The sequence below is a fragment of the Varroa jacobsoni genome, unplaced genomic scaffold (assembly GCF_002532875.2).
Source record: "Varroa jacobsoni isolate VJ856 unplaced genomic scaffold, vjacob_1.0 scaffold_1184, whole genome shotgun sequence".
Lineage (NCBI taxonomy): Eukaryota > Metazoa > Arthropoda > Arachnida > Mesostigmata > Varroidae > Varroa > Varroa jacobsoni.
This window is the reverse complement of record NW_019214086.1, coordinates 14,564-28,027: the sequence shown is the minus strand read 5'-3', so window position 1 is coordinate 28,027 and position 13,464 is coordinate 14,564. Positions and strand designations below refer to the sequence as shown.

Genomic DNA, 13,464 nt, shown 5'->3' with positions numbered 1-13,464 from the left:
GCCAGTTCAATCAGAGCTAGGCGTCGTGTCATGGCAAGAACAGCAACAGCCAGTGCAAATTGCGCCGAGGATGCCGCTATAGCATCAGTAGCGGCCACTGGGGCCAGCAGGTGGTAGACCTTATCGAGAGGACGACAACTTAGACCCGTCATGGCCGCCAGCCTGGCTAATCCCCCCTCTTTCTTTGGCCTCTCCTTGTGGTGGGCCATTTGCTAGTTCACCCGTAGATCACACACTAGCTAATCTGGGTGATTCAAAAGGTTGAGCTGTGGTGCCGATGCCGCTGGCATCATCACCACGACGAAGACCAGTGTAGCATCGTCTTACCAGAGATCGTTGGATTGTCCGCCGCTTACCCAACCAATCGCTTGTCTCTTTGTCTCTTCATCTGTCAATTCCCAAACATCGAGCGTAAGCGACCAAGCAACCTAAATGGATTCGAACTCTACGTCCGGTGCGACCGTTAGACTCATCCGAAATGAAGTGTGTCCTTGGCCGAACTTGAACTCGGATCACCATGCAAGTCGGACAGGAAAACACGCTGCCCACCACGGCATAACTAGCAAGCAGATATAGGAACCGTGATCAAGAGATACGGAAACTTATTGATGGTCGCAAAGCGCTACATACTGACAGACAGTTACACGTAATTCGCTTCTTCAATTAGTTGACTGTTGTGGGAAACAACATTAAGGAGAGTTTTGTTGACCTCTGCGAAGGTCGGCGATTAGCCTTAACGGTAAACACGGGCGTGGGGTTCGTTAAACGTAAAGGTATCTATATAAGCAAGTGGTTATTATAGATCCGTCAATACTGTTTTTTTTTTTCGAGCTGAATGCAGATTAGTTAGCTATATTACATACGTTTCTGCGAAACTTGAATGATGTAGGTCTAAATTTAAAACAAAAGCTATATCGATTTAGCGTTATCTATGCATTGTTATTATCGAAACTTTTTGTCTGTGTGAGATTGTGTAAATCGCTTTTGATTAGGATTTGTTTGGTGAGTCTTTTTCGATGGTGATGTACTAGTGCTAGGTATCACCTAAATTTCTTTATCTGACTAGCCAGGGGCAATTGTTGCACTTTTCCAAGATAAGATCTAGACAGAAATTCGAGGCGATCAAATCAAATCCTCGTAGGATATAGGTTTACACACGTATAACGTTTTATACTACGTAATTGACCGGTAAACTAACACGGGCCCATTTACCTGAAGCTATCGTTTACTTCAAATGGATTCCAAGTACAGGTTCACTCATATACAGATGTGTACGAGCATAAGTAATATGTTTGCTTTCTTAGGATTTTTTTTACCTCTCAGATAATGAACACGTTTGTGAGAATAAAAGTGCTATCGTTTTAGAAGATTGGCGGAAAGTATTGTCACATCGAGCTAGCTTAAATGCACTAATAGAATCGATCGATAGAGAGACACGACGTATGGGTGCTAGTGGGGCACCTAATTTCAACTGGACAAAGACGAAACTTGAAAAGCCCCTTAGCAGCTCGCGCGCGGATTTCGGCGTGAGGCTAGAACCCGTAGGAATAACTGCGAATAGCTAGTTAAGTACATATTTACGTAGGTTGTTGGCCGACGACGACTGGCCTCGCTGACTGCAATCAAAGCAGACTGACTGCCTGCCTGCTTGCCTGCCTGTCTGCCTGCCTCACTGAAACGAGAACCGCGCGTTATGATGACCATGTCGGCTCCGATGACGGCGACAGTAAAAATGGAAAAGTGGAAGCAATGAAACAGGTAAACTTGTCGTTAATATGAAGTGCGACCAGGATATTCAGCAACGCTAGAAAAAAAAACACAAACAGAAAGGCGCAGAAATTCAAATTTATCAAATTTCCTCCCTTTTTAAAAGCGACCTAGGTTCGGCGTGATAGAAGCTCATGTGTTGTGCAGTTGTACAAAATGCACAACAACAGTTATATAAAACGAATATGGATAGCTAGAGATATAGCGTATACTTGGCACTCGGGTGATCTTGAAAAGGCTTTCGCAAGGCTCAAAGTGACTTGTTTATATACCGGTGCAACTGTGCTGTTCAGTCCTTTTGCAGATCAATCAGTGAGTTGTGACTAGTGACGCTTCACGGCAACAATATGTTGATCTAGTACTAGATCTAATTAACTAGATATAATCAATAAATAACAAGACTCATTTAAGGGCCTGCGAATTGTCTATAGGACACTTCTAATAGAAAACGCGGAGTTTTTCAAAGCTATTCAAAGTGACAATTGCCCCGCGATCATTCCGTTGCGGGCGACAAAGAATAGAATGATGTCTGGTTTTTTACGACTTTCCATACATTTGACGCTATGTGGTAAAGATATTCCAGCCTAGGGGAGGCTGTACTGGCACGCGGCCACAGACTGTATGCAAGAAATGACACTATATATAAACTCATACATTGTGCGCAGTACGAGTAATTTCAGATGGAGAGTGCACGTTTCAATCAAACAGCTCTGTAATTCTCAATTCAATTAATAAGGTATTTATTTGATACCGTTGGCGAAGATGAACCAGACCTATATCGCACGAAGGCAGCGTATGAACTACGAAAATCCCCTATTCTATATCAAACGTAGCATGCTGGCTTTTCGCTAGACTGAGAATTTGCTCCACGATTACCTATCTGGCACCGTTGGGCGTAGTAATGCAAGGTCCTGCCTAGCAAAGGTGTACGTGTTCTTTGGCGGAACTAATTATTGTAGGACAAATCCAGGAGGTATCGCAAGGTGAGCGCCTTCAGAAAGTGTTGAGCATTTAAGTCTTGCGTCTGCGACTTATCATGAAGCGCTATTGACATAGCCTCATAAAGACTAAATGTCATAGTTGCAAGAACTGCCAACTTAAGCCTCATGACTGAATTTGATCGAATCCATTTAGCTTACTTTATACGTTCTTAGACTACGGAGATTAAATACACACTTAAAACTCTCCAGTCGTTAACACGAGTCTTGTCAGCCAGGTAAAAATTACATGCTAGTAGAATTTTTTTGACCGGAAGACCATTTTGTAGTCGTCGCATTGATGATGCCAAGATTCCAAATCGTCACCGGCATGCTTGCTCAAGTTCCCAACTCTCGAAAGAAAATTACTACAATTGCAAACAGGTTGTTGGATGGAAGCGATTTAACTAAAGGTGTGTACGAATGCGCTCCCGGAAACGCATAAAATATTTTATAATTCATCATTGGAAACATGATATTCCCGGCTCGTCCTTTGCACCTACTGCCTCCTCTACTTGCGACGCTTAAATCTATAGATCACTGCAGAAATGTGGTCGAAATTACGTAAAAGTGTTGTTACCGTCATTCGGGAATCAGTCAGTGGAGGTAACTCGCAAAGAAATACGGGCGTGATACGTTCCACTAGAACAAACGAAAGAAAGAGCAGGCAGAGCATGGCATTATGGTAGTGCTAGGTGCACGCAGGTTGGCTGTCCATGGGTGTTTGTTTCTTTCAGAAAGAATGCAATTGTAAACCTTAATAGAGACTTGGAAGTCATTTCCTGGCGAGTGTTTACGTTGTTCAACGGCTTCCGCCGCCGCTATAGGCAGACGAAAGCAGGAGACCTTAGCAGACCTTAGAAAGGTCCATGGACTCGCTAAGATCGTTGCTATGCCCCTTGTCCTAAGAACAACCGAGATATTAACTCTTCCTAGCCACGGTAACAGGGCTTTGAAGGAACCGGTCGGAATGTAATGTCCATGACGTTCAATGAACTTGCATCTCTTGAGGGGTTTCCTGTTTCGTGTAACTGGCAGGAAGGAACAAATATGGCGTTCACATTGGAGTGAACATTTTTATGTGTTCTGGCCAATAGGTCAATATAGTCTCAGTTAATATAGAACTATCGCTTATACAAAGCCTTATTTTTCCACTCAAATACTTCTTGTAGGACAGATCTATGTCTTTGCATGGTATATATATGTTGCCAGCTAATGGACATTCAGTTCACAATGTCTACTAAGTGCCGCTATGTGCGGCTCGAATGAGTGGTAACGATGCACAGAGAATTACTCACTACTTGTAAACCAGTTCATGCCGGAATGGCCCGGGTTAAGCAGAAAATGCTATGATATATATATATATATATATATATGAAAGACATTTTGTTGCAAATCAGTATAACTTTAGGACTGGTAAAACACCATTTTTTTTTTAGCTTTTTTAGATTAAGTCTGGTTATCTTTCGTACTTTACTACCACAAAACTAATTGCCGAATGAAAGAGCATATGGCACACGTTATGTATTCAGCAGATGGCACGGCAGCAGCAGCTAGTAATTGGCACCTGAGAGTAAACTCCAGCAAGTGATGACTCGTGTCTGTTTACATGGCTTCAGTTATATATTAGACACAATGCTTCACACGATTGGCTTGTCAACCTGGTACAGCACAGGTAACTAGCAATCCTCCATTCACTTCGACGCTAACTATTTCCCCATCACTGTCGTCTTCTCGAGATCATCCTAGGACTTAAGGTGACTGCCTCAGCGAAGGTCTTCCCTGTATCGCATCGGCAGGCATCGTAATGAAGGGCTTCTTCTGTTTAAATTGGCGATTCACAATCGTATTTCAGTTATTTAGAAACGAAGACAAAAGACCGAATAAGCCCAAATACACAGCAGGAATTATAAGGATAAGTTATACTTTACTACTATTACATAGTTAAGTGACGATTTGAGGAGCTATGAGGTGTCAATATACACGCTTAGAACGAAGCTCGACATGTTCGAACAGGCGTTTCTTAGCGTCATTTGTTTTTCAGTTAGATATCTAATCATACCTCAGGATTAAATCTTACGCCGTAGCTCGACCTGGCCTTCTGGATTTCGTGGGTTTTTGCGCACAAGATCGTCTGCACATCTTTGGAGAAGAAGGGAATTCGTCCACGAAGTCGCGCAAGGTCGAATGGTGATGGAGTAGCGTCAATCGAAGCGACTTATAGTCTCTGTGCCAGCGTGTGGCCAAGATTGATAATTGCCACAAATATGCAAGTTTCCACATCTGGCCAATATGGGTACTTGTTAGGTAGTTTGATAGTCAGAGAACGCTCGGAAAATTAAGTTCAGACTCTGAACGGGAACAACACATTATATAACGTGACTAGTTTTATTCATAGCGGAAAAGGGCTAATTATATTGCGCTGGCTTTGACAGGGGATGAAACTAGTCACGATCACTTAAATCGTACAGTGTTTCCACACCACAAGTAGTGGTCATCGCCGAACTTGTTTCTAAGTTCAAGATTCTAAGGTCTGTTATGTTAGAACTTCAAGCATAATCAGGCGTATTTTCATTGGCAGCAACCAGAAAGCAGAATTTCACCGGCAGCCTTCACTGCTAAAGAAAGAACCTGAAATGTTACTTGAAGAATTCGTTGCGCGCTTGTAATGTTACGACTCCGTTTGGGTAATAGCTTATTTGATCCATATTCGCATTATATAGCGCAATAGACCGCTCATGCGACCATTTCTGTAATCTGCTTGATGAAAGATCTACAAAACGCCAATGCTTGATTTTAATGTTTATATTTATCGGATCATTCGACCGGCGTTGGTATTACTATTAGTATCTCCAGTTTTATATTAACCTCTGGAAGTGTTTTCTGATTCTCAAATTCTGTGACGCCCTAAGGTTAAGACAGCCTGTTATTGAATGACTTGTTTACGCCAATTTGCCTATTAGTGCATACGGATAAACTAATCGGCTATATAATTTGCCCTCTGGAGGAATGAAACGGAAATTAGATAGTACGGGTGCTTGACTGAAGATCAGCCAATAAGGGACGAAGATGCGTGCCTAGAAAATACGAACAAACTCATAATGGCCGACATGCGGTTCAAGTTTAGGTTGGTAAGGGGCTGAAAAAGGCTTGCGGTCGTCTGCTCCCGGAACGAACGACCCTACAAAGCCTTTTGTTTTGCAGGTTGCGTAGGTAGCAGCAGAGCCGAAACTCGAAAAAATTTGTTTGCTTACAGTTAATCTGCTCGCAATTTATGGTGGAGCAAATCTATATAGCATTGCATTAGCATAAATATGTACGTCTTCGAACTGGATGAGGTTATCGAACTGAAAAAGAAGGGTCAGAGCAATGACCTGACCAGAAATCGCGTTAGGGCTTTCGTTGATCAGTGCCTTACAGGGTTCATAAGCAGCCGCCAAGAAGCAATCGTTATTTCTGTTTTTTTTTTTTTTTTTTTTTTTTTTTTTTTTTTATAGAAGCAGTTATTTTTCCATCTCATTCTTTAACGAGACCTTTATTTACCCAGGTTCTTTTTTCTGTATTAGCACAGTTGTTGTCACTGCTCACCTACTTACAATGTAGAAGCCTAAAGCATCTAACTTGTCTGTTCGGCTTCAGTCCCTTTACAGCACTGATCACGTTAGTGGCTTTAGATACCCGATAGGGCGTGTAACACGCATGCACAAAAAGATCAGATGATCAGAAACCTCAGGTTCCCTGCTCACAGGTCCTCTAAGATGATTAGGGTGTGGCTACGCTTATAACTACTAGTATGCTAAGATAGGCCCAGTCTGAAAGGCCGAGATATCATCGAAGTACCTTGGGAGATGCTAGTAAGAGATTTTTCGAAGTCCCCTATTTTCAGACTTGAAGACCAGATAGCCCACTCGACGTTGTTTTTTTTTCAGTTGATTTATCAAAATAAGAGCTTCGCTATTTCTCTGTCGTGGGTTAAAGGGAAAGCATAAGACAAGACGGCTTAAAGACAGCGTAGCTGGTTTGACCGTATTCGGTTCCTTTTGATGTAACGTGTGCTGTCCTATTTAAACCGTTTTTCTTCAAAACAGTCTTTCATACTAGTCTCGAGAAAGCTATCAGCTATTCCAGCTAGAGATATTTCCGCAAAAATCTCGTTTTGCTTCGAAGGCAAAATATGGATGTTTCCTGTAACGTATAACAAAGTCCATAAGGCATATTTACGTAAAAGACAGCTAAAGAGATTAAGCTACCCACTGGGCACGCTGAAGAAGCCGACTGACTGAGATCTCGTTCAAGGAGATTTGTGGTGAGTGTGAGTTCTTTTTGGCTCTCGTTTTTTGTTCGTAGACGACGCCCAGCGATTCATACAGAGCCTTTTAATCAGGTGCCAGTCTAAGCAATATGTGGATTATCTTCACTTTCGTTTCTCGTTGCATATACAGACCTAGTCCTCTCCACACCTATATAACGCCTATGGATAATCGTGGGTGACCAAAAGGCCAACAAGGTGTTGCCGCCTTTGTTTTGGTTTTCACGCTCTTTTCAGTCTAAAGCTTAGTCCACTGGATAGCCCACCTGTTACCTGTGGTTTTGTCAGCGCTTGCTGTTTCGGGAGCAGCTAGGTAATTAGAGGGCATCCAGCCAAGATCGTTAATTGCTAGTTAATTCCAAAGGAGAATAGTTGTTATCATACTTGTGAAAAAGCCTATTATTACAATAAACGTTGTGCGACCTATTTTACGTTCTTACAGTTCTCAGTTTTACTAGTAAAAAGAAAAAGTACACTTACAAATTAGCGGCTTAACGTTAATGATTCCTTGAAAATACAAATTCGATTTTTTCGCATTGCACTGGACGCTAGATGCGGCTCGAGGAAAATTCAGCTGGAGATGACCATAGACAAGTCGAAAGACACGCATATTGGTGGAATGATTATCCAGCTTCTGCTCTCAACAACGTACAGCTTTATAGCTACTACGTAGCTTATCAATGTGTGCCTATAGAGTGTTTTTTTAAATGATAACGATCGACAATTATTTTTAAAAGTTCGAATGGGGTTCAAGGAAATGAATCAGAGGCGACCGTTCATTTTGGTCGCTTTTTTAATGATTGATTTCGTTGTCAACTGCGACACACGTACCCAATAACGTCATTGTGTAAGTGTAGTTCAAGCTACGCTCGGACGTGTGATTGGATGACAACTCATTTCCTATTGATCTAGACGGCGTCATTTCAATAGGAAGTTACATAGGATCTGGGATTGAACGAGGCGTCGGTTGATTTCCGTCGCGATAGGCAACAATATATATTTCGGCGACTTCGTTTATTGACTTGATGACGATTATGCCTTCTGTACCAGTGAGTATCACCAGGTAGTTCCCATTGCTATTAGAATTTATTATTACTAGGGTGAATCCGTGTACGTCTATTATTACTCATTATACGAGGTTGAAGATACTTTCACTGCTGGTAGTGACCGTTAGAGGCCCAGCTAATGATCTCGCCGTTAGCGCTGGTAAATGAAATGCTAAACCTGTCAATGTTCGGCCGTCCTTTAGGTCAAATATCACCAGCAAACCGGCCAAGCTATTTTAATATGCAAAACAGAACTAGAAGTTTTAAGTTCCAACAAAAACGAAAACTCAGAGTCTGTGACGTTGCCTAGCTGCTGCAGGAGAGAATTTCTAGTAAAAAATGTATGACTTTGGTAGTAGACCCTAACCAAAAAAGCTGCAGATAACGGTGTGGTCGAAGCACTGACAATTGGATCTTCTTTATAGGAAGAACGACACTTTCACTTTTATACCAGTGAGATAATTGGCGTCATATTGATTTGGTACAGAGTGTTCTAACAGAGAAGTCGGTAAACTAATTACCAAACGTCAGCACCTTAATTATGTCTCACAATCAGCGTGTTTCTGAAGCTGATGTCCTAATTTTCATTTTTTCTTGTAGTACACAATACGTTTCGAGATAATGATGCTTTGTCGTCATCCGTGCGTCCAGACGAAAGATGTAGCTATGCGTAAGTGTAATTTCAACATTATTCTCATAACTCATCACATAAAAAATTCGTATATATAAGTCTATGGCACCGTTGACTGCCATACCGGTATCGCCTAGTGTTATCTACGTTTTACGTCAATCTAATGGATGTACGAACGCGTGAAGCGAACTGCAGCTGATGTATATATGTTGAAATGATTTCCTGCTTTTACCACCAGGAAAGAGCTTTTGGCGCACTGTCTACTAGGCAAACAAATTGAACGATCATTGGCCACCATTTCTATTCCACTACTCACCATCGTAGTCCTTCGTTATACTCATTAGCACCATCGACATTAATAGTTACCCTTTCGTCAAAATGACCCTAACAAACTAACTTCACCACATGAACTAATCGGTGAGCGCTTGTCCTTCGGCCTCCCATGTCCTCGCGGATTAGCGCCTTCTGCCCGTCGCTGGCAAATCGGCCATCAGCGCCGGCCGTTGCTGTGGTCGACAGGGACAGGCTTTGCTGGTGATGATGACAGGCATAGTCCAACGCTAGTTGACGATACGACCGTTGAACTATCGAGGGCAGCCTAAGCATTACTGGCTTGTCACGTTTTGGGATAGATTTCGAAGAAATGTGAACAGTCCAAGGGCCAAAAGGTAGTGAAGACTGAAGAGCTGAGTGATTTAAAGAGAGCCAAAGACTATGGTGATAGCTGAAGAGTAATTAATTTTGCTGGCGTACAGTTTATTGCTGGTTATGGTATTAGTTCGTATTGCTCCTGACGCGAATGCTACATGCCGGTGTATTGCCCTGATGAGGTACTACGGTGCTAACCCGTTTGACAGCGCTCTCCGTAATTACGTTGACAGTCACGATACTCACAATGATTTCGGAATCGTCTGTTTTTATGTAGAGCTAATAATGCTATTTCGTTGCGCTACTCATAGACCACTGTTGCATAGGCAAATGCCATACATTGTCCGAGTCTAAGCTTAAGGTAGGGGAAAAGTTGGTTTTTGGTGGTACCAGCAGGAACATCATCTTGGAAAAGATTAAAGAGACTTTCGTTATGGAAGGGGGAACGCTGTTGGCTAGATGTGTACATCTAACATAGATGTATATCTAACATAGAAGCCATAATACAGCCGCAGCTGTTGCTGCTGGTGATATCTTTTGCCGATAGTCGACGACGTGGAGTCGATAGTTGACGGCCCGCGAGCGGCAACGAATAGCGCAAGGTGGGCAACGATTGGAGCCAGCAGATGCGGTCATCGGTCCAATAGGAACGCCGCCAAATACATTTATCGTTGTTAAAAGTTAGCTTTAAAATAACATAACTGGCCTGGCATGAACGATGTTTCATTTGAAGCGGTACTACCACCGTCCTTTGCCAGTCGGTGTTTCACGCACACCGAACAACTCGGCCCTTCCTTTCCGTTGTATTTTTGCCATCTACAGTAGCGGTTATTCTGGCGCTATTTCTGCTTTATAAATCACACTCACGACCTGCATATCATATATATATATATACATTGTCTGGGCAACCATCTACCATCAAGTAATCGTCTCTTCTGCTACAGTGAAGATATATGGACGAGCCGTTTGTCGTATCACTCCACTCAACTTCACTCGGCGGAGCGAACTCTTCCTTGTAAGTTTACCTGACTTAGAAACGCAAGCGGCGCCCCAGCGCGACTGTTGCCGCTGGTCCTGTCGCTGAGCAGCTGTAACGCACCGTTCTGTTAAGAGCCGTGCGGCCAGCGACGCGTATCTGCGCAATATTTGCAACGACAGTGACGGTGGTGGTTCCAGCGATAGGGTTACACCTACATCGTGGCATCGGCAGGGCAGTCTGCGTGTTTGCCCCTGGCTTAGCAGTCAGTTAGTCGCAATTACGTAGTAGTAGTAGTAGTAGTCGTCAGCTGTTCTTCTTATTAAAATGCTGGCAATGGGCGCTATCGCGACTGTCTACTGATGCCGCTGGGCAAGATGGCAGCGAACGCGTCGACACCACTAGAATAGCCGTACGGTGGTTACCGTGGTAGGGCAGAGCTCGTGCAGCGGCAACAGAACGGTGGCGACAGACCGATTGGACACCGTCGCTGTAGAAACGGTAGCGTCAGTTAGTGGGTTTTCCACCACCCGCTGATTGCTTCTATGATAATTCAAGAGAGTTCGCCCTTTATTATCGCTCATCGAATGAAGGGCGGATTACTGGTCAAAGTTAGGCTTATAGGGTTACAAATATGCTTGTGTAAGTGTTTAGTGCGCACACGATAATAGGAGAATGATAAATCAATGGATAAGGCCAAAACTACTAATAAAGGTAGCTAACTAGAAATCGGCAAGCATTGATACGTAATACGAGTACTCTTTTTTTGAATAGTAAAAAAAAAGAACTTTTCACAAGTCCGCCAAGGTACCAATAAGCGCAGGCCAAACCTACCTGTTCATCATTGTCCAGTCACTTATCGCCACCATGTCCCATAAGCGTTCCGAACAAAACCTTAATTCTCCACAGTTTCATGCAGAACAGGTTTGACCGATACATGCGGAATGAGTTATCTTACGATTAGCAGACGGTCAGATGAAACGTAAAGCGGTCATATATGTGGCTGGCGTAAGTAAATGTAATGGAAGCCTGACACAGTAGAATGTCCCTGTATACTAACTTTACTTAGCTACTTTTAGATAGAGGTGCATGATAACAGGCACAGCAGAACGTTTCGCACGAATCAGCATCTGTAATAGCCAACGATCCGTGAGAGATCTCCACCACAAACTCAGCTTCGCATACGCTTGCTCACTCATGATCTGAGCCGGGAAAAGCGTCTGCCTTACGAGAATACACAGTTATATAGTGGTCACATTAAGTATATTCTTGCTCAGCTTTTTCCAGTTGATATTTTATTTCTTACTTCACCAAAATGCCCCTTTTTGTTCATTGCCATATTTAGTGGGATGGCATTTTTCCGCGTCTCCATTATTTTTAGAGGATCGAAGATATTTGGCTGAATAGAGATTTTTCATAAATAGTTGATTTGAGCTTGAAAGATTACATCTGACGTCGATCTCAACGGCCTTAAACGATAACGAACAACCCTAAATCGCGGTAGAAAATCAATTTAAAAGCAAAACGACAGGCCTTTAGCGATAATTATCGACTTGCAGCGATAGCTAGAACATCAATGGCTAAGACAGTGGTTAGTACTTGTGAAATCGAAAATAGCGTGAGTAATGTACTGATCCTAGATTAACGGAACGTTCTATTTTAGGACATGGCTAGCTGTTAGTCACATTTGCACGTGCTATAAGATAATACTCGACTTTAGGGTAATGCCTTCTAGTAAAGGAGCGTTAGGATTGTGATCATTAGTGGCACCTAATACGTCAAGTCCGTTGTTTTGTGCCGACTAAGGCCAAATGTGCTGTGGTCGTTACAAACAGTTTCAGAGATGTACTCTTACGGTCTTGTATGAGCAGAAGAAAGCGGACAAATGATATGCCTTTAAGGCCCGCGATAGTTTTTTTTTTACCTATTAGCGGCATCTACAATCGACATAATCGTTCGTTACCATTACCTTTTGAATTTGAGTTCGTTATCATTTTGAATCATAATAATTGACGAGAGTACTTTGTTCGAAGTCGGTTTCACTTTCTACGATTTCATCTGAGCTTATCGGCAACGTCGTTTGGTATGGAGCCAGTTTTTCTACACTATCGAAGCAGCAGTATACGTTAAAAATATATATACTTATGGAACATAAAGCACAAATCAGGCTTGTTGTATTTAGTTAGAATCTCGCCTGCAACAAGAACTTCAGTCAAGCTCACGAACTGTATGTGCTTGTAGCTAGATGTCTACCACTGCTACCAAAATGTCAATCCTTTACCAACAGGGTGCATGTAGCTTCGAGTAACAGCGTTTACATAGCGTATGCGGCGAACGACCTTGCCCGATGTCGACAGACTCCCCTGTTCATCACTTACTCTCGAACTCGAAAGGCATGACGCTATGTGATATCTGCTGTCGCTGTAGATCGTCTGCCATGCACGGACCCTCGGTCGGAGGGATATGGCTCGTCCAACCGTAGTCTCCGTTGCACCTAACAATAGGTTCGCAAGGATACCAGATTATCCTGCCACGGCGGATTATCATACTGCAGAAATAACCGAACCTGCCTTAATTTTCATCGGCGAGAGAAAGACGCGAAGGAGATCGCTTCTTATTACTGGATGGAAATACAATAATTGCTATGCATTTGAAGAACGATAGATTTTTCGCTTGCTTTTTTATAGGTGAAGCCTTGTTGACAGAGCGCGACACGCGGTAGCTGATTAGGACACTGTTGAGGGAATGTTGTGCTACCTCGTTTTGGCCGCAGTTCGTAGTGGTTGGCATGACTGTTTACTATATCATTAGCGTTATTATATATACAATCAGATCGAACATGTAATTCAATGGCGCGCAGATATAGTTACTTCACTAGGTCAAAACTTGCCTGAATCGTCGTTGACACACGGGTGATGCTGTGTCAGCGGGCTAACAGTCGTAGTATGTCATAATCTCGATTCGTTCTTTCGAATGCAGCAGTGTGTGCTCGACTAAGATCTTAAATGTTGGTTTTATCTCGTACGTAGCTCTATAGACGTCTACGTTCTGCATTCCGCCGATCTGATCTCATCTAGTCGTCATTGCGTAGCGTTGCTTCTTAAGTATAA

The 13,464-nt window shown here is 42.8% G+C and overlaps 1 long non-coding RNA gene across 1 annotated transcript; it reads right to left on the bottom strand.

The window, feature by feature from the left end:
- Positions 1-6,194: 6,194 nt before the first annotated feature.
- On the bottom strand, positions 6,195-12,979 carry LOC147752532 (uncharacterized). The gene is made up of 2 exons (XR_015313814.1): positions 12,733-12,979; positions 6,195-11,844 (listed from the first exon to the last, which is right to left on the bottom strand). It is a non-coding gene; the product is annotated as an uncharacterized LOC147752532 (long non-coding RNA).
- Positions 12,980-13,464: the final 485 nt, after the last annotated feature.